The sequence below is a fragment of the Pseudorca crassidens genome, chromosome 15 (genome assembly GCF_039906515.1).
Source record: "Pseudorca crassidens isolate mPseCra1 chromosome 15, mPseCra1.hap1, whole genome shotgun sequence".
NCBI classification, from domain to species: Eukaryota; Metazoa; Chordata; class Mammalia; order Artiodactyla; family Delphinidae; genus Pseudorca; species Pseudorca crassidens.
The window spans coordinates 68,251,249-68,276,485 of record NC_090310.1 but is presented as its reverse complement, the minus strand read 5'-3'; the positions used below and the strand labels follow the sequence as shown (position 1 = coordinate 68,276,485).

General features: G+C 51.1%; 2 long non-coding RNA genes and 6 other non-coding genes across 28 annotated transcripts in view; 4 read left to right on the top strand and 4 right to left on the bottom strand.

Moving 5' to 3' along the window:
- Positions 1-1,710: 1,710 nt before the first annotated feature.
- LOC137207821 (uncharacterized) lies at positions 1,711-8,052 on the bottom strand. 13 transcript variants are annotated; one of them, XR_010935300.1, is made up of 8 exons: positions 7,893-8,018; positions 7,417-7,463; positions 6,087-6,240; positions 5,435-6,016; positions 4,186-4,256; positions 2,186-2,355; positions 2,001-2,099; positions 1,711-1,894 (listed from the first exon to the last, which is right to left on the bottom strand). It is a non-coding gene; the product is annotated as an uncharacterized lncRNA (long non-coding RNA). The 13 variants fall into 13 exon arrangements; XR_010935287.1 differs by lacking the exon at positions 7,417-7,463 and having other exon boundaries at positions 7,893-8,052; XR_010935298.1 differs by lacking the exon at positions 7,417-7,463 and having other exon boundaries at positions 1,711-1,891; positions 7,893-8,052.
- On the bottom strand, positions 3,016-3,150 carry LOC137208293 (small nucleolar RNA SNORA71). Its single transcript, XR_010935599.1, has one exon. It is a non-coding gene; the product is annotated as a small nucleolar RNA SNORA71 (small nucleolar RNA).
- Positions 4,717-4,849, bottom strand: LOC137208298 (small nucleolar RNA SNORA71). The gene has a single exon (XR_010935603.1). It is a non-coding gene; the product is annotated as a small nucleolar RNA SNORA71 (small nucleolar RNA).
- LOC137208296 (small nucleolar RNA SNORA71) lies at positions 6,637-6,770 on the bottom strand. Its single transcript, XR_010935601.1, has one exon. It is a non-coding gene; the product is annotated as a small nucleolar RNA SNORA71 (small nucleolar RNA).
- Positions 8,053-18,430: 10,378 nt separating the features above from the next.
- The window catches only part of LOC137207819 (uncharacterized), a 28,196-nt gene continuing 21,389 nt past the window's right edge, over positions 18,431-25,237 (top strand). For 3 of the 9 annotated variants that reach the window (XR_010935281.1, XR_010935282.1, XR_010935278.1), the window contains exons 1-3: positions 18,432-18,979; positions 20,211-20,459; positions 21,978-22,053. This is a non-coding gene — a long non-coding RNA (uncharacterized lncRNA). The other 6 variants (XR_010935279.1, XR_010935280.1, XR_010935284.1 and 3 more) reach the window with 6 other exon arrangements.
- Positions 19,629-19,762, top strand: LOC137208294 (small nucleolar RNA SNORA71). The gene has a single exon (XR_010935600.1). It is a non-coding gene; the product is annotated as a small nucleolar RNA SNORA71 (small nucleolar RNA).
- On the top strand, positions 20,921-21,054 carry LOC137208292 (small nucleolar RNA SNORA71). The gene has a single exon (XR_010935598.1). It is a non-coding gene; the product is annotated as a small nucleolar RNA SNORA71 (small nucleolar RNA).
- LOC137208297 (small nucleolar RNA SNORA71) lies at positions 23,373-23,494 on the top strand. Its single transcript, XR_010935602.1, has one exon. It is a non-coding gene; the product is annotated as a small nucleolar RNA SNORA71 (small nucleolar RNA).

The following is a 25,237-nucleotide window of genomic DNA, read 5'->3' as shown; positions in this document are numbered from 1 at the left end:
TGGTGCTTGTGGGGTGTGATGTGTGAGATGCGGGTGGACAGTAGACCATGGTCACAGGGGAGGGCCCTGCGTGTCTACCCTGGCGAGTGGGAAGCCTAAGCTGGGGCTGAGGGTCAGGTGGGTGAGGGTAGCAGAGGGCAGGGGAGGGCAGACTTAAGAGGCTGGGTCAGGGGCAAGCATCATTTATAATTTGAAAGTGAACAGGTTAACGACCAGGAAGCGCTGTCCTCTACTGAGTGCTACGTGCGGGGCAGGCAGGCAGGGTGGTGCAACCTGCACTTCTAATGCATTACTTCACCCACCCCCACCTCCAGTCATTATACCAGGATGCCACGGAAACAGGGCGAGGAATGAGTGATGCCTCCGGACCAGGCTGGCGAATTACGAAGGAAATTTTGGTGCCCTTGGGCCAAGCCACGGTCAGAGATCACACCTCCGTAGGCTTGTGACTCCCCTCCCCGCCCCCACTTCACCAACCACAGCACCTCGTGCCTCTCCCCTCTCCAGTGCTCCATCGCCGCCCCCTCCTACAGGACATAGACAAAATGGCACCAAGGACCCCCAGGCTATAGGATTGAGGTAGGGGGGGGTCCAGAAAACCATGAAAGAATAAACAGAATAAAGGGGAGGGGAATGGGGCATAGACACTGGTACCAAAAGCTAACAGGAAGTTGCTTAGCAATGAGGGGACAGTCGGTGTTAAAGAAAGAGGGCTCCAAGTGTCGAGCCAACAACCAGCAGCGAAATCTCGCTGGAAAGGAAGGGGCTTTGGCTAAGTGGGCGGACATGTGCTCCTTTTTCACTAGAGGACTAGGGCCACGGTGGGATGAAACTGGCCCAGAGAGGAGTCAGAGCAGGTGGGGGTCCTTCAAGAGAGCAAATGGGAGACTTCACGTGGCCCTTGGGCAGGTACCGAGGAGAGGGGAACGGCAGAAACAAGGACCTCTGCTGCGGCTGCCCGGCAGCGTGGACCCTCCAGGCCCAAGAATGCCTCCCACTGACAGAAGCCAGCAATTTGCTGACCTCACAAAGGTGGGCCTGACCACCTGGTTTCTACCTCAGCCCCAGTCAAGGTGATTCAACGTCACTGGAAGGAATGGACAGCGAACTCCTCCTTTCTCACCAGGGCCTTTGGGAGAGTTCCCCTGTGTGGATGACACCTGAAAGGTGAGCAGAGTACCATGTACCCACAGGGTGGTGAAGCGCACCACTGCTGTTATTGTTACTGTACCAGTAACCCCAACACCTGGCCTTTGCCCACCACACCCCCAGAGTTCTCCCGAGGGCAGCTGTTCCTCACACATGCCTCTCCCAGCCCTGCTCCAAACCATCTCCCCAAATCCACCCCGTGTACTTTCACCCCCAGAGCCCAAGGCGCTCCTGCTTCCTCGAGGACTTCAGCCCCTGACTGTCTCTACATCCACCGCACCCTCATCATCTCTTCCAAAGCCCTGGAGCAAACATTCCTCCGCCAACAATTCCCATCTCTGCTAAACCTGAGCCCCCAGAAGCACCTGGGATTATTCAACCCCATGTCAAGTCTACATCCCATCCCCCATCCCTAGGTCAGGCCTCAGGAGTGTGCTAAGTGGAAAGTCTCAATGACTGAAACCTGGAAGACCTGCCCCTGTGACCCACTGTCTCTATACCCAGCTGTGCACATGGAAGCAAGTATTAAACAAAGAAAACAAAACCATAAAAGGCGGCAAGGCAGTTTCAAGATTTATTGAAGTGGGTTAGAGGACACGATGCCCAGCACAGAAGACTCCAATGGGAACTCTTGTTTCTAAAAAGTTACACCAGGAGCAGACAAGGGGACACGGAGGCCACTGGATGACCTGGTCCAGACGGAAGGAAAGCAGACTTCTGGGTCCACGGTGCTCTGTGGCACCTGCTGGGAAGGGCAGAGCCAGCTGAAGGTCTCCAGTTCTGAATCCCAAGTCCCCAGAGTCCCAGGACTTGCCCTCTGCCCCGCTCACAGGGACAAAGCCCTTCCATACCGTGCTAAGGCAACAGGAGAAGGAGGTCTGATGATGATCGGCGGCCAACACCCCTCTTCACTCTGCTACGCCAGCATCCGTGAACAGCCCCAGAACAACCTAAAGGAGGAAGTCACATGAGGCCGGCAGCTTGGAATTTCTATTTCAGAAACACAGGCCGACTTAGCCCCTCGGCAGTTACTCACCATGAGGAGGCCCTTCCAGGGGAGCTGGGACCCAGGTCACCATCCTGAGAGGCCAGAGCTTCCATCCCTGAGGCTTCCTCCAAGGCAGCACCGCAGAGTGACGAGGAGGCCACGGGGCAGGAGGTCAGGACCAGGGATAACTCTCCAACGTTACCTCGTCTTCCTTCAAGCTGACACGCGTGAGAGTGCCCCCAATTAGTCAGGCATGAGCTGCGGGCTTTTCACACTAAACCTGGCTCAAAAAGGAATCTCAAAACTCCCAGAGAAGAGTCAAAATGAACAGTCTTTAAAAAATGGGCCTTCTCATGGCGACAGAGCAAATGTAGTAACTGGCAGAGAGACGGGTGGAGAGCTCGCTCTCAGGAGCTCTTCCCACTCGGCCCTACCCCTGTGGCAGGAGTGGGGACCGCCACCCCAGCAGCTGTCCCCCGCACTGTCATTACTGCCTGTACACCGGACTCCCAGGTGCTCATGCTCACCCCAGCCTCAAATCGTCCTCGTGTTCCTCCCTTCCCCCGAAGACCTTCCTATGGCCTATCACATCCCACTCCTTCAAAGGCCAGGTCCGCCACCTCCAACAAGCTGCTTCCCTTTGAAAATCGTACAGCAACGACTATACACCACCCAACATCGTGCTTATTCATTACGTATAATTCATCCTGGTTCCTTACACCCGTAAAGTATCTAAACCTGACACAGACGTAGCCTGGCTCTGCTAACAGGAGGCCAAGCTGAGACAGGCCAAGCTCGGAAGTCTCTTGTCACTGCCTGTCACACAGCAGCCCCCAGTGCCTGAGGGCTGGAAAGCACGGGCTGGAGAGAAGCAGGAGTGTGTGAAAGCGCCAGCATTTGAAAGGGACAGGTGTGGACCCTCCAAACACGGGAAATTGCTTTCCACAATTCCTCTCCCTGCATTATCAACGACCAGAGCACAGACAGCCCATGGCCACCTTTTGAATGCAGGTGCGTACAAGGCAGAGAGAGCTCCAGGAAGAGAAGGGAGTGCCAGTGGCCTATACGGTAGACTGAGTCTGGGAAAACCACCCAGCCAAGCAGAGGACCCACGGAGCGGCCATTCTTTCCTGCAAAAGCCCAACACGAACCTTCTCCCAAGGGGAATCAAAGAGAAGTCACTTTGGGGCTTCCCTGGTGGCGCAGTGGTTAAGAATCTGCCTGTCAATGCAAGGGACACAGGTTTGAGCGCTGGCCGGGGAAGATCCCACATGCCACGGAGCAACTAAGCCCATGTGCCACAACTACTGAGCCTGCACTCTAGAGCCCACAACCCACAACTACTGAAGCGTGTGCGCCTAGAGCCCATGCTCCGCAACAAGAGAAGCCACGACAATAAGAAGCCTGCGCACCACAACGAAGGGTAGCCCCTGCTCACCGCAACTAGAGGAAGCCCGCACACAGCAACAAAGACCCAACACAGCCAAAAATAAATTAAAAAAAAAAAAAGCACAGTAAAAAATCCACTCAAAAAAAAAAAAAGAGAAGTCACTTTGGACAAAAATGGGAAAATATTGCAGTTGGAAATTACAGAAATCATGTGGTCTTAAGAACCACAAAGTCACCTCTAACACAGCTTTGGTTTTTCAAATGAAGAAAACAAGGTTCTGAACAGGACACTGACTAAGCCAGCAGCAGAAGGGGATTCAAAGCCAGGGGAGGAATCTCTGATGCCCAGGTCCACCCATTTTCCATCACAACATCCTTCTGCCCACACTCCAGGGAAGGACAGATACCCCACAACTCTCATTGCCCCAGTGGAACTCTAGAGGCTCCACCCCTGCAGCAGCCACTGCAGACAGTGAAGGGCCAGATGTGGTCCAGGATGCCCAGAGCTGGGGCAGTGAGCAGGCCTGGGGACTCGTGGATGCTGCCTTCAGCTCACCTCTCCGCTCCCCTACATCTTCACCCAAAGCCCCTGGGAACACACACACACGACTACCGGATCAGAGGACCCAACACTCCAGAGAATGGACCAGAGATCTTACCTCAAGGACACTGGGGTCTAGACCACTCCTGATGACAACTTCCATGACACCTCTGCACACAGTGGACGCATCTGCAACAGACAAGAAGCCACGGATGAGCACCCGCCTCGTCCCTGCTCACAGCAGAGCACGTCAGGCACCAGGAAAGGACTTAGTGCAAGAGATACCAGACAATAAACGTTCTGCAGATGTTGGCTGTTATTATTTCCTGAACAGACACACTATTTCCTCATTAAAAAACAGTAGTTAACTCTAAAAAGGGAGACAGTGGATGGCCTATGGCAGGGTGGCCAACGCTGACCAATGTGTAATTCACCAGTGAAGGCGGAAAAGGACGCCATTGCCAGGTTTAGGGAACGTGCCATGGCCGACTGATAGCAACTGGGCATCAAGGGGAACTTAAGCAGCACACAGGGCCTGGTTCCCAACAGCAGGGGCAGGAAGCGAATGCCCCAACAACGACACTAATGCACGCATGATAGACCCCAAGGCCCTGGAGGCCCGAGGTGTGGCACGGAAGAAGCAGGAGTGTGTGGGAAAGCTCCCGGAACTGCAGGGTGAGGATGTGAACCCTCCAAATGCAGGACAACCCTACCATGTTTCCTCTGCCTGCACTACCAAAATGCAGGCCACAGGCAGCCCGTGATCACTTCCAAGTACAGGGGCAGGAAAGGACAGAGGGCTTGCTGAAAAGCGAGGCCAATGGCAGAGGCCTGGAGCAGTCGGCCTAACAGAGCACAAGGACCCAGTATTTGCTTCTAATCCTGCAAAAAAGCCTTCCACGTGGCCCAGAAGGGAGAGACAAAGGGAGGACACCTCTGAAAGAAAAGTGACAGAGTTCTTAGGTTGTAAAAGACAGGGACTAGGTGATCTGAGGACAAATGGCCTCATTGTAGTCCTGCTTTATGGAGGATGAAACCAGCAATAAGAGAAGGTCCCAAAGTTAGGAGGAGGCAGAGAAGTGACTGACACCTGGGTACAGGTGGGCATACCGAAATCCTTTCCCTGCCTCCGTTCACACATTCTGCCGCCAACATTACAAACAGTCTGAGGAAGGGCTCCCCAGGGGCTCTCAGAAACAAGCACGTAAAGAGGAACCAGGTGTGTTCCCAAAGGCCCCAGACAGGGTAACGCTGAGGGCCGGGTCGAAGCCACTCTCATCTCTCCTCTAGCTGCTTCCAGGACCACGCGGGACCTGCCTGTACCTTGAGGGAGGCAAAGCCCCAGATCTCCAGGGAACAGAGCTCACCTCAGCAGCACGTGGTCCAGCCGCTTCTTGACAGGATGGGGACACATCTCCAGGGTCTCCTCTGCAACAATCGAGAAGCCCTGGATGAGTGACCTAGATCCCACTTGGCCACAGCACGTCCTGGGAAGCCCAGGCCGAGTACGTGCATAGCGGCCACTTCACAAGCATGGGCTGCTGTTACCACCCACGAGCCACGCCACCACTCATGAACAGGACGGAAGTTATAACTCCACATGGGACAACAGCTCATCTGCATCTGAGGCAGAGGCCTTTTCAGATCATCTTTTGTGCAAACTCTAATGACACTGTACAGTTTCTGGAAGCTGGATCTTGAACAGGATAAAAGTCCAGGACAGGTCTGGGAGCGTGCAGCACCTGACAGGCCGTGCCTGGTCTGGTCTGGCCTTGACCCGGGGGTGGGGTAGGAGGGGTAAAGGCACCTCAGGCTGCCTGCGGAGGTGAGGTCTGGTGTCTATTGAAGCCTTGTCCAAGTGCAATACTGCTCTGGTTCCTGCCACCATAACCGCAGGCCATGGGGAAAGTCTCCCCTGGTGGACTGGGCTCCATCTCATGCCAAGGGACCTCCAAGGGATAAATACTGGCCAATAGGAAGAACAATTCCAAGAAAAGGAAACACAGGAAGTGCCCCCACCTCTCCCCTGGCTGGGTCACAAGCAGTCTTCCCCTGATTCTCCATGACATGATGGGCCACGCCACCTCACCGGGATGCGTCTGTCCTTTCCTTCTTTCCTGCTGGGCAGTTGTTGCACAGTTGCTGAGCACCGGACACCTGCCAGGCACTGAGGCTGCGGAGAGGCAAAACTCACACACTGACCTTGAGATCAGAGCAGAGACAGGCAAAAAAACAAGAAAACCAACGATTTCCATGAAGTATGATTAGTGCCCTCATCCCACATCAAGCCACTTCCCACACTACATCACACCAGGAAACATGCTTGACTAAGGACCTGGAAAGGGGAGAGAGGGGAGGCAGACCTGGCTTCCTGGAGGGAAGCCCTTGGTGAAAATTACCCGAACAGTGGCTCCACAGCCAGCCCACAGCTCCTTAGACACAACCCATGCTTTATCTTCCTTTTTTAAAAGCTTCTCTGCAACTAGCACTGGGCCTCGCATAGGGAACACTCAGTAAGCCGCACACCAGGGGCCAGGAAGCATGTGTAAAGGCGGCGGGAGGACGGCCGAGTGGGACAGCTCCAGAGTTGGGAAGGGACAGGAGTGAACCCTCCAAACACGGGGAAACGCTTTCAGCAACTCCTCTGCCGGCACTACCAGGGACCAGGGCACGGGCAGCCCATGATCACTTCCGAATGCAGGGGCAACAAAGGGCAGAAGAAGAGCCAGGCACAGGAGCCCGTGTCAGCAGCCGGCTCTCCGCCCAGGCAGGGGAAAGCTGCCCAGCCAAGCCCAGGACCCCAACACTATCCTCACTTCATGGAAAGACTCCATCTCCCCTCATCAACAGAGGCCACAGGAAGACCAACTTCTCGTAAAAATGCCTCAAGTACTCCTCCACCCACAAAATACCAACTAAGTACCTACTAACCACTTGCCAGGCACTGGGGGTTCAAAGACACAGACCAGGCCTCTGCCCTCCCGACTGCTTGCTGTTTCCCCCATGGAAGGAAAGGAAAGCTCAGGAGAATGGAGTAACTCACCCGAGGTTCCACGGCTAACGAGGGGCTGCGTCAGCATCTGAACTCAGGCCTTTCTGGCCCCCAAACCCAGCCCCACTCTCCTGCACAAGGCTTTGCAACACAGTTCCCAGAACCCCCCTCAGCCCAGGGACCACCCCCTCTGCCGCATGGCAGGAAGGCCACGGCCCCCAGTTCAAGGCCCTCAGGAGCAGCACTTGCCCAAGGGGCTGGGGCGCCCTCACTTTAAAGCTCAAACACCCGTTTGGAAAATGGAGGTTTCAACACTTTCCCTTAAAGCTTATTAGGGGGAAATGGGCTAACGCTCACCAGAGTATTTGACCGGTAACCGACGAACGGCTTTGGGGCCTGAAACGCTAGAGTCGGAGGTGATGGGCAGTGAATCAGGGGTTCTGGCGCCCCTCGGGCCAGGTTCACACGGGCTCTGCACGACCCCCTGCGGGACCTCGGGCCCACGCGTCACCCGACCTGTCTGTCGACATCAGCGGGCACAAGTCTCCCCACGGGGCGGGTGAGGCCAGGGGACCTGACGCTCCGAACCGGCGCCGGCCGGTGGCGCGGTGACCCGAGGCCTCTTTGTCTAGGACACGAGTCCCGAAAGGTCCACACGCGGCGGAGGGGACGGGCTCAGAACAGGGAGCGAACAAGGGCTCCGAGGTGACCTGCGGCTGGAGCTCCCCCCATCTCGGGCCTCAGTTTCCCCTCCTGTCGGGGGCGGGGAGACGGAGCACCGGCCTTGGAGGCCGCCGGGGGTCCCTGGGCAGCGCGACCTCGCAATGACTCACCCAGGGCGCCGGGACTGTCGGCTGCAGGTCATAGGGGACGATGAGAGAAGATGCTGCACGGTTCCCGGCGACTAGGCCGCAAGACGCAGCTTCCAGCGGTTGAGCGCCAGCGGAAATGCAGTTGAGGTGCGGGATGCAGCCTAGAGCGGCAGCTCCCAGGGCGGAACCCGCGCAAGCGGTTCTTTCGCGCCCCCTTGTGGATTAGAACGGAAACTCTGACCTGCCAAGTCTCCAAGCATCCTTTCCTCTTCCCAACCGCCAATCTGAATATTAAATAGCTAGGACATCTGTAGTTTTGACCTGTCTACTCCTTCTCCCTGATTTTCTTGTGGCATTCACTTTTCCTGTTGAATTCAGTCTTGTTGGGAATATCAATTATGGTGTCTTGCCCTCTCCTGAGAAATGTTTGGGCGTGAGACCCAAGCTGGGAAAATTATACTTTCTTCCTTAATTACGTATCTCAAGTGTGAGAGAAGGGATCCTAAAGGAGCTTGGAGGCTAGTTGTGGAGCTATGAGTGGAGTCATACTTCAATTTACAAACTAAGGTGGTTTCTTGTAGGCGGTGTACCTTAGCAGGGTTTTGAAGGACTCAAACAGAAAGGGGGAATGGGAAGATGTTCAGAAAAGGGAGGAAAAGGAAGACGCACAAGCTGATGTGGCGGAAGGGATGGGGGAGTGGATACATGTGTTTGGATGTGAACAAGTTAGAAACTGGATAGAGCATCTCATTGCATGGCCTGTAATAGATGAATCTTTAAATGTTACAAGAGTAGAAAGAAATTCTCATTGTTGCAATGGGAGAGGCACTCACTTGATTCTGAAATGTAAGAAAAAGTCCATGTGTCTCAGCTTGCTCTTGTTTTCTGAGGGCTTAAAAAAATGAGGAAAAGGACAATTGAAATGATTCAAATAAAGTAAAATCAATAAAACAATGAGTAGAAACCAAAATGGCAGAAAATGAGCCTAACCATATTTAGAGCAACATAGCCAAACAACTTTAGGAATGGGAAAAGGGGCTGTGTACAGTCAGCAGAGGGTAAAAAGCTAGAGAACAATATGTTTGACTTTTTGCCCATAAAATTTTAAATTTAGGTAAAATGAACGCATTCCTGGAATATATTTAACAGAATTGCCTTAAGGAAAAATAGAAAACCTAAATAATTTCATAACACTTAAAAAAATTGAATCAGTTAATCTTCCCACAAAGAAAACATCATACCCAGGTGTCTTTTTCTAATATAAATTTATTTATTTATTATTATTATTTTTAATTAATTTATTTTATCGATTTATTTTTTTGGCTGCATTGGATCTTCGTTGCTGCGTGCGGGCTTTCTCTAGTTGTGGCGAGCAGGGGCTATTCTTCATTGCAGTGCGTGGGCTTCTCATTGTGGTGGCTTCTCTTGTTGCAGAGTACAGGCTCTAGGCGCGCAGGCTTCAGTAGTTGCAGCGTGCAGGCTTCAGTAGTTGCAGCACGCAGGCTCAGTAGTTGTGGCTCGCAGGCTCTAGAGCACAGGCTCAGTAGTTGTGGCTCACGGGCTTAGTTGTTTGTCCTCATGAAGCTTGTGGGAAAATTCCCCCAAAGTGTTGCCCTTTAAAGATATTCCCAAGAGTCTTCATTAGAAGGGCCCACCATTTAAGGATTAGAATGGAGATTTTTGAACCCCTCCCTTCAGGATGGTAGAACGTAGGGTGACTCTGCTGGACGAGAGAAGGATGTGCTAGGAAAACATCAAGTGTTTTCTATGTTCAGCCAAGTATCCCTAACATCTCTGCTTTTCAGCCAGAGTCTATGATGTGAATGGCACATCCGTGAGTTGGGCAGTACACAACCTGCACAACCATATGTGGCAATCCTGCCTACCTACAGTGGAAGATGTATGGAGATGTACTTCAGGGCAAATGTAGCATATGTCTCCCCCACCCCATATACAAGAAACGGAGTAAATGTGAAGCCAGAAATCCACACACAGAGAGAGGGGGAGATGCAGGACAGAGAGTACTGGTGGAATTTCAGTCCCTGGTGTTTGTCATCTTGGAAGCCCTGTTCCACCTCTGCCTTTCCTTTTGTTCAGTTACATAAGCTTTCTAAGAATGTAATTCTTTTTTTTTTTTTTTTAGCATAAGTTAAGTTTCTGTCACTAACAGTCCTGGCTAAATGCCCAAGTCTTTTCCTTAACTTATCCTAAATGGTCAGTTATTAAGGTATTCCATCACTGGGGGTGGGGGTGGGGAGTTGGCATTGCACGAGGCACTGCGTGCTTATCTCAGATGACTTTCCCATCTACGACACTGGCCTACCTAACTGGAGATTCCAGCAAACAGGGCAGCATGCTGAGGTCTTGAAATAAATGTGTTACGTGCTGAGGTCTTGAAATAAATGTGTTACGACAACCTTTGCTCTTGGCGTTCAGATAACAGTCCATGATCAGTGGCTTGTCCTTATTTGTCAGTCAGCAGTGTGTCTGCAGACATTAAAAACAAAACAAAACTGCAGTGCACTCTCTGCAAGCTCCAGAAGGGATGGATGTTTCAAGTGGGTCTTTTGCCAGAAGGGGGTGTGTTGGGGACCTACCCAGGCAGGAGTAGGCTGGTGATTAGGTCTGCCTGGACCAAGGCTCTTTCAGGAGTGGACACAGGGGGCTTAAGGAGGCTGTAGGGGGAGGGAGAGCCACCAGCCACTTGGAGCCACTGGTCATCAAGACAGAACAGTAGCAGCAAAAAGGGGTCAGGGGCACTGCTGAGCCAATGAACCTTCTATTCATTCATTCATTCAGTCATTCAATACATGGTAAATAAGCGCTTCCGCTCTATGGGGCACTATGCTGGTGGGTGTGTCCAACAGATGTCAACAACAGCCTGATTGGCAGGAAATTGAGAAAGGAACAACAAAAACTACCACCTAAATAATTCCCCAAACAACTGTTCGAATGATTTTTCCCCATAAAGGCACTGGAAAAGCTATACCACTTTTCCAATACTGTTTTTTGTTTTTGTATAATGACGGGAGGCAAAGGGATGACTGAAAGAAGCCTATTGTGTCTGCCTTCCTCCAAGCTTATAGTCTAATAATCTACTAATAGCAAAGAAGTTCTGTCCCATAAATGCAAGCATGGCTTTCGATTGGGAAGTCTAGTAGTTTATCACATTAAGAGGTCAAAAGTATGGTAAATATCACAGAATTTGGAGGAAGACAGATATGATGGATTAAGTTATGTAACCCCAAAAGGTGTTATGTTGAAGTCCTAACACCTGGTACCTGGGAATGTGACCTGATGTGGAAATAGTATTTGCAGATGTAACTAAGATGTAAGTTAAGATGAGGTCATGTTGCAGGAGGAAGGACCATTAATCCAACATGACTGGTGTCCTTATAAGTGAGGAGAAAGACACCCCAGGAGAATGCCAGAGATTGGAGTGACACAGCTGCAGGATTGATGGACACCACCAAGCACTAGGAAAAGGAAGACTCCCACCCAGAGTTTTAGAGGGAGCATGGCCCTGCTGACATGTTGATTTCAGACTTCTAACCTCCAGAATAGTGAGAGAATAAATTTCTCTTTTAAGCCACCCAGTTTGCAGTAATTTCTTATGGCAGCCCTAGGAAACGAATTCAATAGACATACTTGAAATTTTTCTCTACCACGTTTTACACATTAGCAAGCTACTTAATCTTTCTGAACCCCAAGTTTTCAACTTCAAAGTAGATAAAATATGCAAAATGGTGCCACTATGGAAAATAGGATGGTGGTTGCTCAAAAAATTAAAAACAGAATTGCCATAGGATCCAACAATTCCACGTATCCTCGAAACAAATGAACGCAGGGTCTTAAAGGGATATTTGTCCACCCATGTGCATGGCAGTACTATTCACGATAGCCAGAAGGTACAAGCTACTCAACCGTCCATTGATGGATGAACAGATAAACAAAATGTGGTCTCTACATACAATGGAATGTTATTCAGCCTTAAAAAGGGAGGGAATTCTGACAAATGCTACAACATGGATGAACCTGAATAATATTACGTTAAGTAAAATAAGCCAGTTATAAAAGGACAAATACTACATGATTCCACTTATATGAGGTACCCAGAGTAGTCAGATGCAGAGACAGAAAGTAGAATGGTGGTGGTCAGGGGCTGGAGATAGTGGGGAATAAGAAGTTAGTGTTTAATAGGTACAGCGTTTCAGCTTGAAAGATGAAAAGAGTTCTGGGGATTGATCGTACAATGATGTGAATGTACCTGACACTACTGAACTGAGTATTTAAAAATGACTGGGGCTTTGCTGGTGGTGCAGTGGTTAAGAATCCGCCTGCCAATGCAGGGGACACGGGTTCGAGCACTGGTCCAGGGAGACCCCATGTGCCGCGGAGCAACTAAGCCTGTGCACCACGACTACTGAGCCTGCACTCTAGAGCCCATGCTCCGCAACAAGAGAAGCCACCGCCATGAGAAGGCTGCGCACCACAATGAAGAGTAGCCCCCGCTCGCCGCAACTAGGGAAAGCCCACATGCAGCAATGAAGACCCAATGCAGCCAAACATAAAGAAATAAAATAAAAATGATTAAGATGGTAAATTTTATGTTATGTGTACTTTACAATTCAAAAATTTTAAATTAGGTAAAATAATGCATTGAAATACATGAACACCATAAGGGCTTTTTTTTTTAGCTTTTGGCTCATCGTCAGCTAGTAATACATTCTAGCTGTCACCATCATCATCATGATTATCATAATTTGATAAAAATTACTATTCATTCATAACTTTGAGTCTTAGAATTCTAAAAAAAGAATATACATCATAAACCATCAGTCAATATCACATGTAATGGTGAAATCATAGAAGAATTCTTCTATTTTTATTCTAGAAGTCCCAGAAAAGTAGTCAGGGATGTCTGCTGCCCTTGGCCAGGACAACCCAAGGTCTTAAGAGTAAAGAATTGATATAGTCTGCTAGCATGGTGAGAGATACTGACCCAAAGTCAAATATTGTTACCCCGGAAGGCCCAGGTATTCAGGCAAGAAAGTTCATGATTCTCAAGCCAGGAAAGCTTACGTATAATTAGCCACAAACATCTCAGTTATTTAGTTAGCAAAGGAGGTCCAAAGTTGTTGTTCAGGGAAACCCAAGTTAATTAGCTAAGGCCATCCAGATTCATTAGTCAAGAAGGTTGTTTTCAAGGATTGTCCACTGCAGATAGAAGGAAAGTCTGATGTCACCGGCCAAGGTTATCAGTCTTTTGCTTGGACTCCGGTCCCCCAGGGCCCAGCCCTGCCTGTTTGGGAAGGGAACGGGCCACCTCTTCTCCTGTCTGTCTGCATGGCAGAGGCCTGAGCCATTTAGACTTTCACTGAGCCAACATTGACCCCCCTCTCCGGAACCAGGGGCCTTCAGCCCAGGACAAAAATGAAGCAGAAGCAGAACTAGTGACAAAGAGGCTGTGGGGGTCAGAGGACCAGCGAGGGGACACAGGGAGGAGGGGATGCTGACACCTCGGTGGGAACTGACCCTGGTGGGGAGACCCTCTGTCTCACCTCAGTGTGTCTGAGCATCCAGTGAGGGCCTGGGGGCTGCTGGAGGCTCCCAAACAGGCCCAGACCCAGGCCATGGGGCAGCAGAGGCCCTGGGTGGCTGGACTGGCCAAAGCTACCAATGGGCCTCAGTCCCAGCCTGCAGGAGCCCAAGCCTATTCCTCCCGAAAGATGCAGTAACAGATAATCAGTAAGACGGCAAGGAGGAAGATGAACAGAATAAGCAAGACCGCCAGCATGCTGATCATTCTTAGTGCAGGGACAGGGCTTGGAGATCCTGCAGGGCTCACCGGGCCAGCTGCTGGCTTCCAGCCTAGACCCTGGGCATCACCTCCTTCGGACAATCTGTCCAGCCAGTCGAGACCCCATCTCCCCATCCCGCCCATCTCCAGGCTCCAGGAATCTCTCAGCCACTGTGAGGTCACAAACTCCAAGATGATGGAATGCTGACCTCCCAGCCACAGCCCAATCCTTTATAAGTGTGACCAGTATGTTGAAAGAGGGACTTCTGGTATGTCATCATAAAAACATTTTTTTTTGCCTGTCTCTTTAAACTTTCTAAGTGGAAGTATCTTTTCACTGCCCCTAGAAAAATATCAGGCAGTCGTCATCAGTCTTCTGATCATTCTTAAGTAACAAGTCTTGTATTACTAAAAATGGGGAACATAGTTTTCATTCAATTATTTTAAATGTCTGTCTCATGTATCAATCGTGTTTTCAATGATCATTGATAGGTCAGACTTCTCTGCTCTCCACCAACTGGCGCCAAGCACAGGGTGGGTTGCTGTCTGCTGGGAGGGGATGGGAACCTTCTCCCCTTACTTATCCAAATGTGTTTCTCTTCACCAGGTTTCTGCTCACTCTCCCCAGCCCACCCCCACTCCCAGTACCTCCAGGATCAGGATCAGATGGAATGACGAGTGAGATGGGGGAACATTTCTCTCCAGGCTGGTCATGAAATTAATGCTGAGCATTCTCCCTCAGCCTCTGTTTCAGGGGTTCTTCAGAGACCCCCCTCCTGGTGCCCTTTGACTGTACCCCCGGTGATGTGAACAGGCCCTCTTCTTGGGGTCCCCTCCCCCTAGCAGGCTCCCTGTAGGGCAGAACCTCTTGGGCAGCAGGTGGACAGTCCTATCCCAGATTTTACACTTGTTGAAGGAGACAATGAAACTTTTTTTTTTTTTTTTTTGCGGTACGCGGGCCTCTCACTGTTGTGGCCTCTCCCGTTGCGGAGCACAGGCTCCGGACGCGCAGGCTCAGCGGCCATGGCTCACGGGCCCAGCCGCTCCGCGGCATGTGGGATCTTCCCGAACCGGGGCACGAACCCGCGTCCCCTGCATCGGTAGGCGGACTCTCAACCACTGCGCCACCAGGGAAGCCCGACAATGAACTTTTGACTGAGGAGCGGGTTGGGCACGGGTCACCTGTGCTCCCCAATTCCAGGTGACACTTATCAAGCTCCCATGTGTTCCTGCTGAAGCTCCTGGTATGAGGATCTCCAGAGAAAGGGGAAATTCCTCCTACTCTCCCTCTTGGGGGCAAGGTGGGGGGAATATTTTAAGACACAGAGTCCATAATTCCCTCTCTTTTTCATGTCTAACACTGTACTGTTAAGACCCTCAAATTAGAAGAGAGAATTGAGTCACAAGTAACCATTTTCCAGTTATTTTCTTCCTAAATTCTGCACCTGGTCCAATGTCTTCTTTAGAAGGCCGCTGCCATGATAGCAGGTGGAACCTTCAAAACCTGCCAAGACTGAACCACCTTTTACCTACCACAACTGTGACTTGTTGTTGTTCCACTGTTCATTCCACTATCTTGGTGCCTCCTTGGTGCTTGGGCTGAAATGTCCATTTTAATGTCCTGTTACACTAACAGCAAACATCAACCATGCCTCTTAGATGCCCAGCCTTCTCTAGACACTGGGGATGCAGAAATGAACCAGCCTAGATCCCCTCCCTAGCATCATGGGTGCACAGGGTACAGGAGATCATCTAGGTTGGAATTGTGGCTCTGCCCCTTCCCAGCTTTTAGAAGGCACCTTTCCCTTAATCTCCAGCTCAGAACAACGAGGCTCCCAACCTGAGTGTTGCAGGAGGCCCAGACTCTCCCAGGATGTTCCAGGCTCATGGGTGGTGGGGGCCTGTGGCAGGGACATGCTCTCAGCCTCCTGCTTGCTGCTTTTCTCTTCTGGCTCTGAAGAGCTGATCAAAGCCAGATGGCCTTAGACGTGTTCTGATATACAGCAGCCACCAGGCACATGCAGCCACATGTGGCACAGAGCACTGGAAATGTAGCCAGTCCCAACTGCAATGCACTGTCAGTATAAAACAAGCACTGAGTCCAAAGACTTTGAACAAAGGAAAAGAAATCATAAATATCTTATTAATAAGTTAAAAATATTGATTACACACTGAAATGTAATATTTTGGTTATCTTGGGTTAAATAAAATATACTATTAAAATTAATTTCACCTTTTTGGGTACCTTTTTATTTTTTTTTAATTTTTTTTTTTTTTTTTTTTTGCGGTACGCGGGCCTCTCAGTGTTGTGGCCTCTCCCGTTGCGGAGCACAGGCTCCAGACGCGTAGGCTCAGCGGCCATGGCTCACGGGCCCAGCCACTCCGCGGCATGTGGGATCTTCCCAGATCGGGGCATGAACCCATGTCCCCTGCATTGGCAGGCGGACTCTCAACCACTGCGCCACCAGGGAAGCCTTATTTATTTATTTTTTTAAATTTTTAAAAAAATTTTTGGCCATACCTCATGTGGCATGTGGGATCTTAGTTCCCTAGCCAGGGATGGAACTTGTGCCCCCTGCAGTGGAAGCATGGAGTCTTAACCACTGGATTGCCAGGGAAGTCCCTAAATTTTTTATCTTTAATTTATTTATTTTTATTGCAGTAGAATTGATTTACAATGTTGTGTTAATTTCTGCTGTACAGCAAAGTGAATCAGTTATGCACATATATACATTGTTTTTTATAGTCTTTTCCATTATGGTTTATCCTAGGATATTGAATATAGTTCGCTGTGCTGTGCAGTAGGACCTTGTTGTTTATATGTTCTGTACATTTGGTACCTTTTTAATGTGGCTCCTGGAAGGTTTAAAATGACACATGCGGCCGGCCGGCATTATGTTTCTACTGGAGAGTGCTGCCTTAGGCTCTTCAAATACAGCACACTCTCTCTGCCTCATAAATAATCTCACGGTGTCCTCACAGTGACAGAAGCCCTGGGCTTTCTCAGAAATACCAAAGTATAGCAACTACCGCGCTTGGCCATCTGCTCTGTGCTGTGTTCTCGGTGTGCATTGTTTCACTTAATTCTCACAGCAGCACTGTTGGGGGAGGGGGGACTAAGACTCTGCCCATTACCAGAAAAGGAAAACTAAGGCTGGGCAAAGTTAGGTCACTTAGCCAAAGCCACAGGGAGAGTAAGGGCAAGAGTAGGAGGCAGCAGAGGACACTGGGGCTGTGTGCACACCTGACCCCTTTGTCCAGTATCCTTCCAGCCACAGCATCCCATGGCCCCTCCTCATCATGGAGATCCCCAATGTTCTCACAGTGTTAGAATCCCACAGCCTCCTCTCAGGTACAGAAGATGGAGTGTTCTCACCCTCAGAGGCCCCCCCATCCCATTTCCTTCTCCGCCGCATCGGTCAGGCCTGGATTTCCACATTGTGCTGACTTAGTGAAGCGCCAGGAATCTGAAGTGGGGAGACGCTTGCTCGGACACAAGCGTGGGCTGTTTGCACTTCAGAATGTGGACCAAGTTAGTGGCGGGGTTGCCTCAGTTCTGAGAGAGACACCCGGCCTAGGATGCAGGCAGTGTAGTGCTTGTGGGATTAGGGGCCGTGAGCCCCCCCTCAAGCCTCTCTGCAGTGCCATCGGGAGTATGCGACCTCTGTCTGTCTTCTCTGGCACAATGCAAATCTGACCAGGTCCCCAAAATGCAAATTTGATCACGTCCCTCTGATTCAAGACTGCTTTTACTTTTAGGATGGCATTTTAGCAAAGCACCTGCCCGCCTCTGTAGGCTTATCTCCTTGTCACCCTCATGATCCAGTTTCAGGTCATCTGAACAATATTTTAGTCTGGTGATGTGTCCAAATAACTATACGGCCAGAATTCATTCATTTGTTCAACTGTGCCAGCCACTAAACTCAATACAATGGTCAATCGGACAAGATGCCTATTGTCCACACAATACATGAGTTCTTCAACCTAAATATCCATCAACAGATGAATGGATAAAGAAGATGTGGTACAGATATACAATGGAATACTACTCAGCCATTAAAAAGAATGAAATAATGCCACTTGCAGCAACATGGATGGACCTGGAGATTGTCATACTGAGCGAAGTATCAGACAAAGACAAATATCATAGGATATTGCTTACATGTGGAATCTTAAAAAAATGATCAAACAAACTTTTTTACAAAACAGAAACACACTCACAGACTTAGAGAACGAATTTATGATTACCAGCAGGAAAGGGTGGCAGGGGAGGTATAGATTGGGAGATTGGGATTGACATGTACACACAGCTATATTTAGAATGGATAACCAACAAGGACCTACTGTATAGCAGGGGTAACTCTGCTCAATACTCTGTAATAACCTAAATGGGAAAAGAATTTGAAAAAGAATATATATATATGTAACTCTATAACTGAATCACTCCGCTGTACACCTGAAGCTAACACATTATTAATCAACTATACTTGGATATTAAAAATAAAAAAGAAAGACCTTTTGCTAATTAAAGCTCCTCATGTGGAAGTCACCATTCCTACAAATTAATGACAAATCAGTGACAACAAACAGAACACACGCAGAAAAGCAAAACAGGTGAGGGAATGTTATTTTCAAAATTTCAGACTGCTTCTGGAAATTACCAAGTCATCCTGACGCAGAACTCCGGCTCCGATCCACCAGAGGTCGCTGCAGGACCACGAGCGAGGGATCCGCTCCCGGCGACGCCGCAGGCCTCGTCTCTGCTGCAGTTCCGCCGCCGCAGAGCGGGTGGAGGAGGTTCCCGGTTCCGGTGGCTTCTGTTTCTCTTGGATCCACGCCGTCTCCCACCATCCGCGGACATCCGCACCTTCCCGCACTGGCTGCAGTGCTTCCTCCTCTGTCCCGCGCCATCTCTCACGGCGACCCGGGTGCGTTACTGAGGGGAGCGCTGGGCACGTGGTCTGCTCCGCCCCTCCCCCCACCCTAAGGGGAAACTGAGGCCCGAGGGGGCGGGGAGGGCCACATGTCGACTTCTCGGCCCTCGTGTCTTCGACAAAGAGGCCTCGGGTCACCGCGCCACCGGCCGGCGCCGGTTCGGAGCCTCACCCGCCCCGTGGGGAGACTTTTGCCCGCTGATGTTGAGAGACAGGTCGGGTGACGCGTGGGCCCGAGGTCCCGCAGGGGGTCGTGCAGAGCCCGTGTGAACCTGGCCCGAGGGGCGCCAGAACCCCTGATTCACTGCCCATCACCTCCGACTCTAGCGTTTCAGGTCCCAAAGCCGTTCGTCGGTTACCGGTCAAATACTCTGGTGAGCGTTAGCCCATTTCCGCCTAATAAGCTTTAAGGGAAAGTGTTGAAACCTCCATTTTCCAAACGGGTGTTTTTGAGTTTTAAAGTGAGGGCGCCCCAGCCCCTTTGGGCAAGTGCTGCTCCTGAGGGCCTTGAACTGGGGGCCGTGGCCTTCCTGCCATGCGGCAGAGGGGGTGGTCCCTGGGCTGAGGGGGGTTCTGGGAACTGTGTTGCAAAGCCTTGTGCAGGAGAGTGGGGCTGGGTTTGGGGGCCAGAAAGGCCTGAGTTCAGATGCTGACGCAGCCCCTCGTTAGTCGTGGAACCTCGGGTGAGTTACTCCATTCTCCTGAGCTTTCCTTTCCTTCCAGGGGGGAAACAGCAAGCAGTCGGGAGGGCAGAGGCCTGGTCTGTGTCTTTGAACCCCCAGTGCCTGGCAAGTGGTTAGTAGGTACTTAGTTGGTATTTTGTGGGTGGAGGAGTACTTGAGGCATTTTTACGAGAAGTTGGTCTTCCTGTGGCCTCTGTTGATGAGGGGAGATGGAGTCTTTCTATGAAGTGAGGATAGTGTTGGGGTCCTGGGCTTGGCTGGGCAGCTTTCCCGTGCCTGGGCGGAGAGCCAGCTGCTGACATGGGCTCCTGTGCCTGGCTCTTCTTCTGCCCTTTGTTGCCCCTGCATTCGGAAGTGATCATGGGCTGCCCGTGCCCTGGTCCCTGGTAGTGCCGGCAGAGGAGTTGCTGAAAGCGTTTCCCCGTGTTTGGAGGGTTCACTCCTGTCCCTTCCCAACTCTGGAGCTGTCCCACTCGGCCGTCCTCCCGCCGCCTTTCTATTATTTTACTATTTTAATAATTACTGCACACCGCACGGCTTGCCAGATCTTAGTTCCCCGACCAGGAATTGAATCAAGGCCGTGGCAGTGAAAGCGCACGGAGTCCTAACCACTGGACCTCCAGGGAATTCCCCCCAGCGCCTCTTTCGATGTCTCCTGGCACCTGGTGTCTGTTGAGTGCCCTCTGCCTGGCTTGGTGCTGGTTTTTCTGAGGCTTTAAAAAAGGAGAATGGGAGTGGGTCTTGCCACAGCTGTGGTCTTCTGACCCTGGTCTCCAGTCTCAGCAGCCCTGTGTTCTTTTCTGCCTCTGGATTTGAAGTGGTTACAGGCTGCCCGTGTCCTGGTCATTGGTAATATGGGCCAAGGAAAAGTTGCAAGACTTTCCCCATGTTCAGGGGACCCATACTTGTCCCTTCCATACAGGACAGCCTTCAGTGACTAGCAGTGACCAAGCATGAGGCAGTCCGAGGATGGAGAGAGTCAGGCTGTAGTGCGTTCATTGCCTAAGACCCGAATCCCCCCAACACACACACCGTGTTTTCCTGTCGATGAGCATAATGGTTTCCTGCTAGTTGGGCAGATCACGTGATGGCTTCTTGTCCCCTGCGGGAGTGTCACATGGCTGCTGTTGCATGAGACGTGTCGTCAGGGAGAGCCGGGACTGAGTCCCAGGTAAGTGGTGTCCCGCCTGTTCTCTAGTACTTGAGTTGTGTGCAGGCTGTGAGGCCAGAGATGTCGGGTGCTGAGGTGTGGAGAGTGAGGGTGCAGTGGAGGCTTGGGCCCCCTTCTGCTCCTGAGAGCCTGGATGGAGGCTGCTGTGATGTTGAGAGGACAGAGATTCACATCCAGTGACCAGCCAAGTGCTCTTCTGTGAGCCTGAGCGAGAATTCTGTCAGGTGTTCAATCCTGGTGCCACTTACACACATTCCTTCAGGACCTAAGAGTTCTCAGTGTTTCTGCCATTAGTCTTCTCTTCAGCTCTTGGCAGGGACTGGTGAATAATCGGGTGGTTCTGTCATCTTAGGCTGGAAGTCTGGTCAGTGACCTGTCTGCTGGTCTGTTGCTAGGCCAGGCCGTTTCCCAGGATGCTGGCAGTGGCCTCCCTTCTCCGCTGCCTCACTGCCCTTTTCTGCCCCTGCATTCGGAAGTGATCGTGGGCTGCCCGTGCCCTGGTCATTGATAGTGCAGGGAGAGGAGTTGCTGAAAGCCTTTCCCCGTGTTTGGAGGGTTCAGTCCTGTCCCTTGCAAACTCTGGAGCTTTCGTACATGTCTTTCTTCCCACTGATTTGTGTTGCTTCCTGGTCCCTGGCGCTGTGTGCTCGCTGAGTGCCCCTTTTCCCGAGCAGGGCCCTGCCTTAGCAGTTCACGGGCTGGCAGTGGAGGGCTCCCCTCTGGACGTTTTCTCTGATTCCCCATCGCACCCCTTCCTCATCCCGCATCCTCAGCCCCGCCCCTCAGCGCTGATCGCCTAGAAAGTGTTGATTTGCTGATCGGGCCCCTTATGCTGTAATCTTGAGGGCAGCGCCTCCTTGTTTTGCGTTGCGTCTGGTGCCTGATGCACAGCACCTGGACCAAAAAAAACCCCCAAAGAGGTGGAGATGACCCATCTGTTGTGAGGTGACAGGGCTCCTCCCATTGCAGAGTGTCAGGGAACCAAGCCCTCCAGCAAGCCAGCCTGCCGGGTCAGCCTCCTTTTCTCCACTGGAATTGTTTCTGTAATGAAAGGTAGACTTACTATAATCTAGGTAGACTTACTGGTCATGAGCAGGGCCCGTGGTCCGCTGTGGGTGTTTTTCTAGTGACCAACCTGGACAAAGCCCAGTATAGTTGAGGATGCATCTGTAAGTCGCCCTTATACTACGTAGCAGGCACGGGGCCCTCCCCCCACCTGTTACCCGTTCCGGTCCATTCTAGTCATTGCCAGGCAGCCACAGCCTGCAGACTGGTTAGCAGCAAATTGATCACAGTTGGCACATAGGGTAACGTAGGTATTATTCCTGTCAGAGATGACTTGCAGACCCCTTCCTAGGGTTAAATCGTCCTTGTTCCTGATACCGTGGTGTGGCCGTTCAGGTACTGCAGTAACAGCCTGCCTTCATAGGTGCTAGAGACTGCCAGCTACTGTGCCAAGTGTTCTGTGCGTCCCCCAGGGCCTGCTGTGAGTGCCCGTTCACCAATTTCCCTTTGCAGCTGGGTCTGTGTGCACAGAGGCTCCACAGGAGGCGTCATCTTCGTGTCAGCCAGGCTCTAGGCCCCGGGGCCCCAGGTAAGGCTTTTGGACCTTTCTCTGGAATGTTGTGTTTTTTGTAAAGTCACGTGTGTGTTTTCTGGGGCTTGGGTGATCGTGTAAGGGGAAGTGTGGTGACAGTAGCATCCTGCTGTGGGGCAGTCCCCCACATGCCTAGGGGAGGGCCCTAGAAACCTGCTTGGGTGAAGGGCTCCCCGGGGCATCTCCCTTCCGAGCCCTGGGGTGTCAGTGCAAGTACCGTTGTGATGGAGACCGCTCCCGCCTCTCAACCTGTCTAGTGCTGTGACCCCATCTCAGACTCCACATCTTCATCTGAAGAGCAAAGCTGGGATAGCAGCAAAAGTTCTAAAAAATTTTTCATGGTGTTGCCATGATCACATGATCCTGATCTTTTCAGCCCGAAAGCATTTGCAGTTTTTTATGCTGGAAGTGTGTTGACTCCCGCTGGCAGAGAGGTTTTGTGGGGTCTTGGCAGGACATGACAGAAACTGCTGGGACTCGGCTAGGCTGGGCTGCTCTCCCTGACCCAGGCCCCTGCTCCAGCCTCCCATCCTTCCTGGCTCTTTCTGCCCTTTTCTGTTCCTGCATCGAAAGTGATCATGTGCCGGGAGCCGTGTAGGAAGTGCCTTTGAGTCTCAGCACGGACGAGACCCATAGTGCCAAGCAAAGCTGGTACTGTCAGGTACAAATATGGAGAAGCAAAGCTCTCCTCTGCGTGGTTCCCCTTGTTCCCCCCTGCTTTTGCTTAAGGTGATTTTTATGGGATTGCTATTAGTGTTGGGAAATATTTCCAGCTCCGATGGAGGGTTTAGGGAAAGACCCCAACTTAGGGTAAAGCCAAAAAAGATTGTAACTACTCCGGCTCCTTTAATGGCTACACCTGAAATCCCCACTCCCAGGCCAGGGCGTTGGGTTCAGGGAAATACAATAGGAGCATTTGTGTGGCAAAAGCTTACTTTAGAAGACAAATTGAATGGGTTTTGGCCCTCCTGGGGAGTTAGAGATATGTTAGGAAACACTTGGGTATGGTGGCGGGGAGGTTTTATGGCCACAGGGGATGAAAGAGACTATAAGCGATAAGAAGATTATTTAACCTGTTTAACCTGCTGATGTAATCTGTTGATGTAAATTACTTTTGTTTTATGGCTTGTGTAAGAGATTTTTTGGCATGGGAATGAGGTTGTTAAGATTGAAAATGAGATTATTTTATAGTATAAATACTTTGGAATCGTGAAAAATAAATTTGTCAGATCCTTGCATCCTCTGAGGTGTCTTGTGCTCTGTCCACGCCGACTCCGTCTCCCCTTTGGGTGAAACCTGTCCAGCTGGGGCTGGTCCCCGGCAATCATGGGCTGCCCGTGCCCTGGTCACCAATAGTGCAGGGACAGGAGTCACTGGAAGCCTTTCCCCGTGTTTGGAGGGCCCAGTTGTCCCCTCCAAACCCTGGAGCTTTCACACACTAGCTTTTTGGTCCTGCCGTTTCCTTCAGCGCGCGGGCCTTTGCCGGCCCACATGTGATATGGTGACCGGGCTGGGCCCCGGACTTGTGGAGGTTCACTTTGTCTTTGAAGTAAAGGAGCCTCCGGACAGAAACCAGTCCATACATTTGTATTTGGACCTCACACTGGAATAAGTTCAGATAATGCTGAAGGGCACATGGGAGAACTGTAAATCGTGGGTTCTGCTCTATGAACTTAACAGGAATAGAGGACAACCCATAATACATTATTCAAGGCAGCCCATGACCGACATGCTTGTTTGTGTGTTGACTTTGCTCCTTTACTCTTTTGGTTTTTTTCCCTTTACTGTTTATTTTTTTTCTTTTTTTTGCGGTACGCGGGTCTCTCACTGTTGTGGCCTCTTCCCGTTGCGGAGCACAGGCTCCGGATGCGCAGGCCCAGCGGCCATGGCTCACGGGCTCAGCCGCTCCGCGGCATGTGGGATCTTCCTGGACCGGGGCACGAACCTGTGTCCCCTGCATCGGCAGGCGGACTCTCAACCACTGCACCACCAGGGGAGCCCCCCTTTACTGTTTCTTGAGCACAATGTGTATTGCTTCTCCAGGAGCAGCCAGTAGTGTCGAAAGAAAAATAAAGGTGGGCCAGATGTAGGAGCAAAGAGGGGTTCTACCAATTCTGAATCATTCAGAAAGCTTCCATTTGTCATGGTCTGCCAGAAGCCCGAGGAGTTCTCTTGTCAGTCACTGAAGAGAGAAGAGTGCTTTGACTCACCAACCTCTTTGTCGCCCCTGCTTTTAGTCTGTGCTTTGGTGGGTTCTCTTTTAAAAAGGGTGACCCCAGGTGTTCACTAGAGAAGAAATTCCAGGCCTGTGGATCTGTGAGTCTGTGTCTGTAGACTCAAGACTTGCTTTCTGGTTCATGTTAGGATGTGGTGCGGCAGGAGGACTCTCCCGCCGTGTAGTCAGCCGTCAGCAGGGGGCTGCCCTTCTGCCTTTCTGCGCTGCAGATGTGTTGGGTGGAGGCCGCAACTCTGCCCCGGCGCCTTCACTTAGTAGACTGTGCAGGGGCAACGTGGTGCTCCCAAGAGGCATGTCTGGCTCCCAGACAACAGGTGAGGTCAGGTCCCACTCACCCCCCACTTTTGGCCTGAGGGCTCCTTTTCTTCCACCTACATTCGAGTTTCTCCTGTTTGATCCTGTTTTGCCAGATGTTTTTGTTCTCATCTCATGATGATGTGAAGGTAGTGAGACTAATATTTGTGAACCACCTGGTCCTCAGTAGCCGTCTAACAAATCTGAGACTTCCCTTGTCTTTCAAACCTGCCCTCTGCCCCTTTGCATCAGAGGCTTGTCCTGTCCCACAGCCTAGTCCCTGGTCCTGGGGCTCCTCAGCCAGCCTGGAGCATTTAATGGCTGGTGGTGACCATTTTGAAAAGACTTTATCTACCCCCCGTCCCCCCCAATCCCAGACCTGGCACTTTAAACCTCTGGGTGCAAAGTCCCACACGTTGAGTTGTGGGTCACTTGTGTAGTGTCCTCAAGCATTAATGATATTTTCTCATTATTCCTTCAAATGGGCCTGGCAGTCTTGATTTTCACCCATCTGGGCACCTAATGAGTCTTTCTGGAAGTTTCTCTTTCATTTGCCTTTCTTGGGTGGGCATATTAAGTGGGTCTTTGCAGAATAGGATGACAGCTGCTGGGGCCTTGGGATGGACTGGGCAGAGAAGTAATGACAGTGGT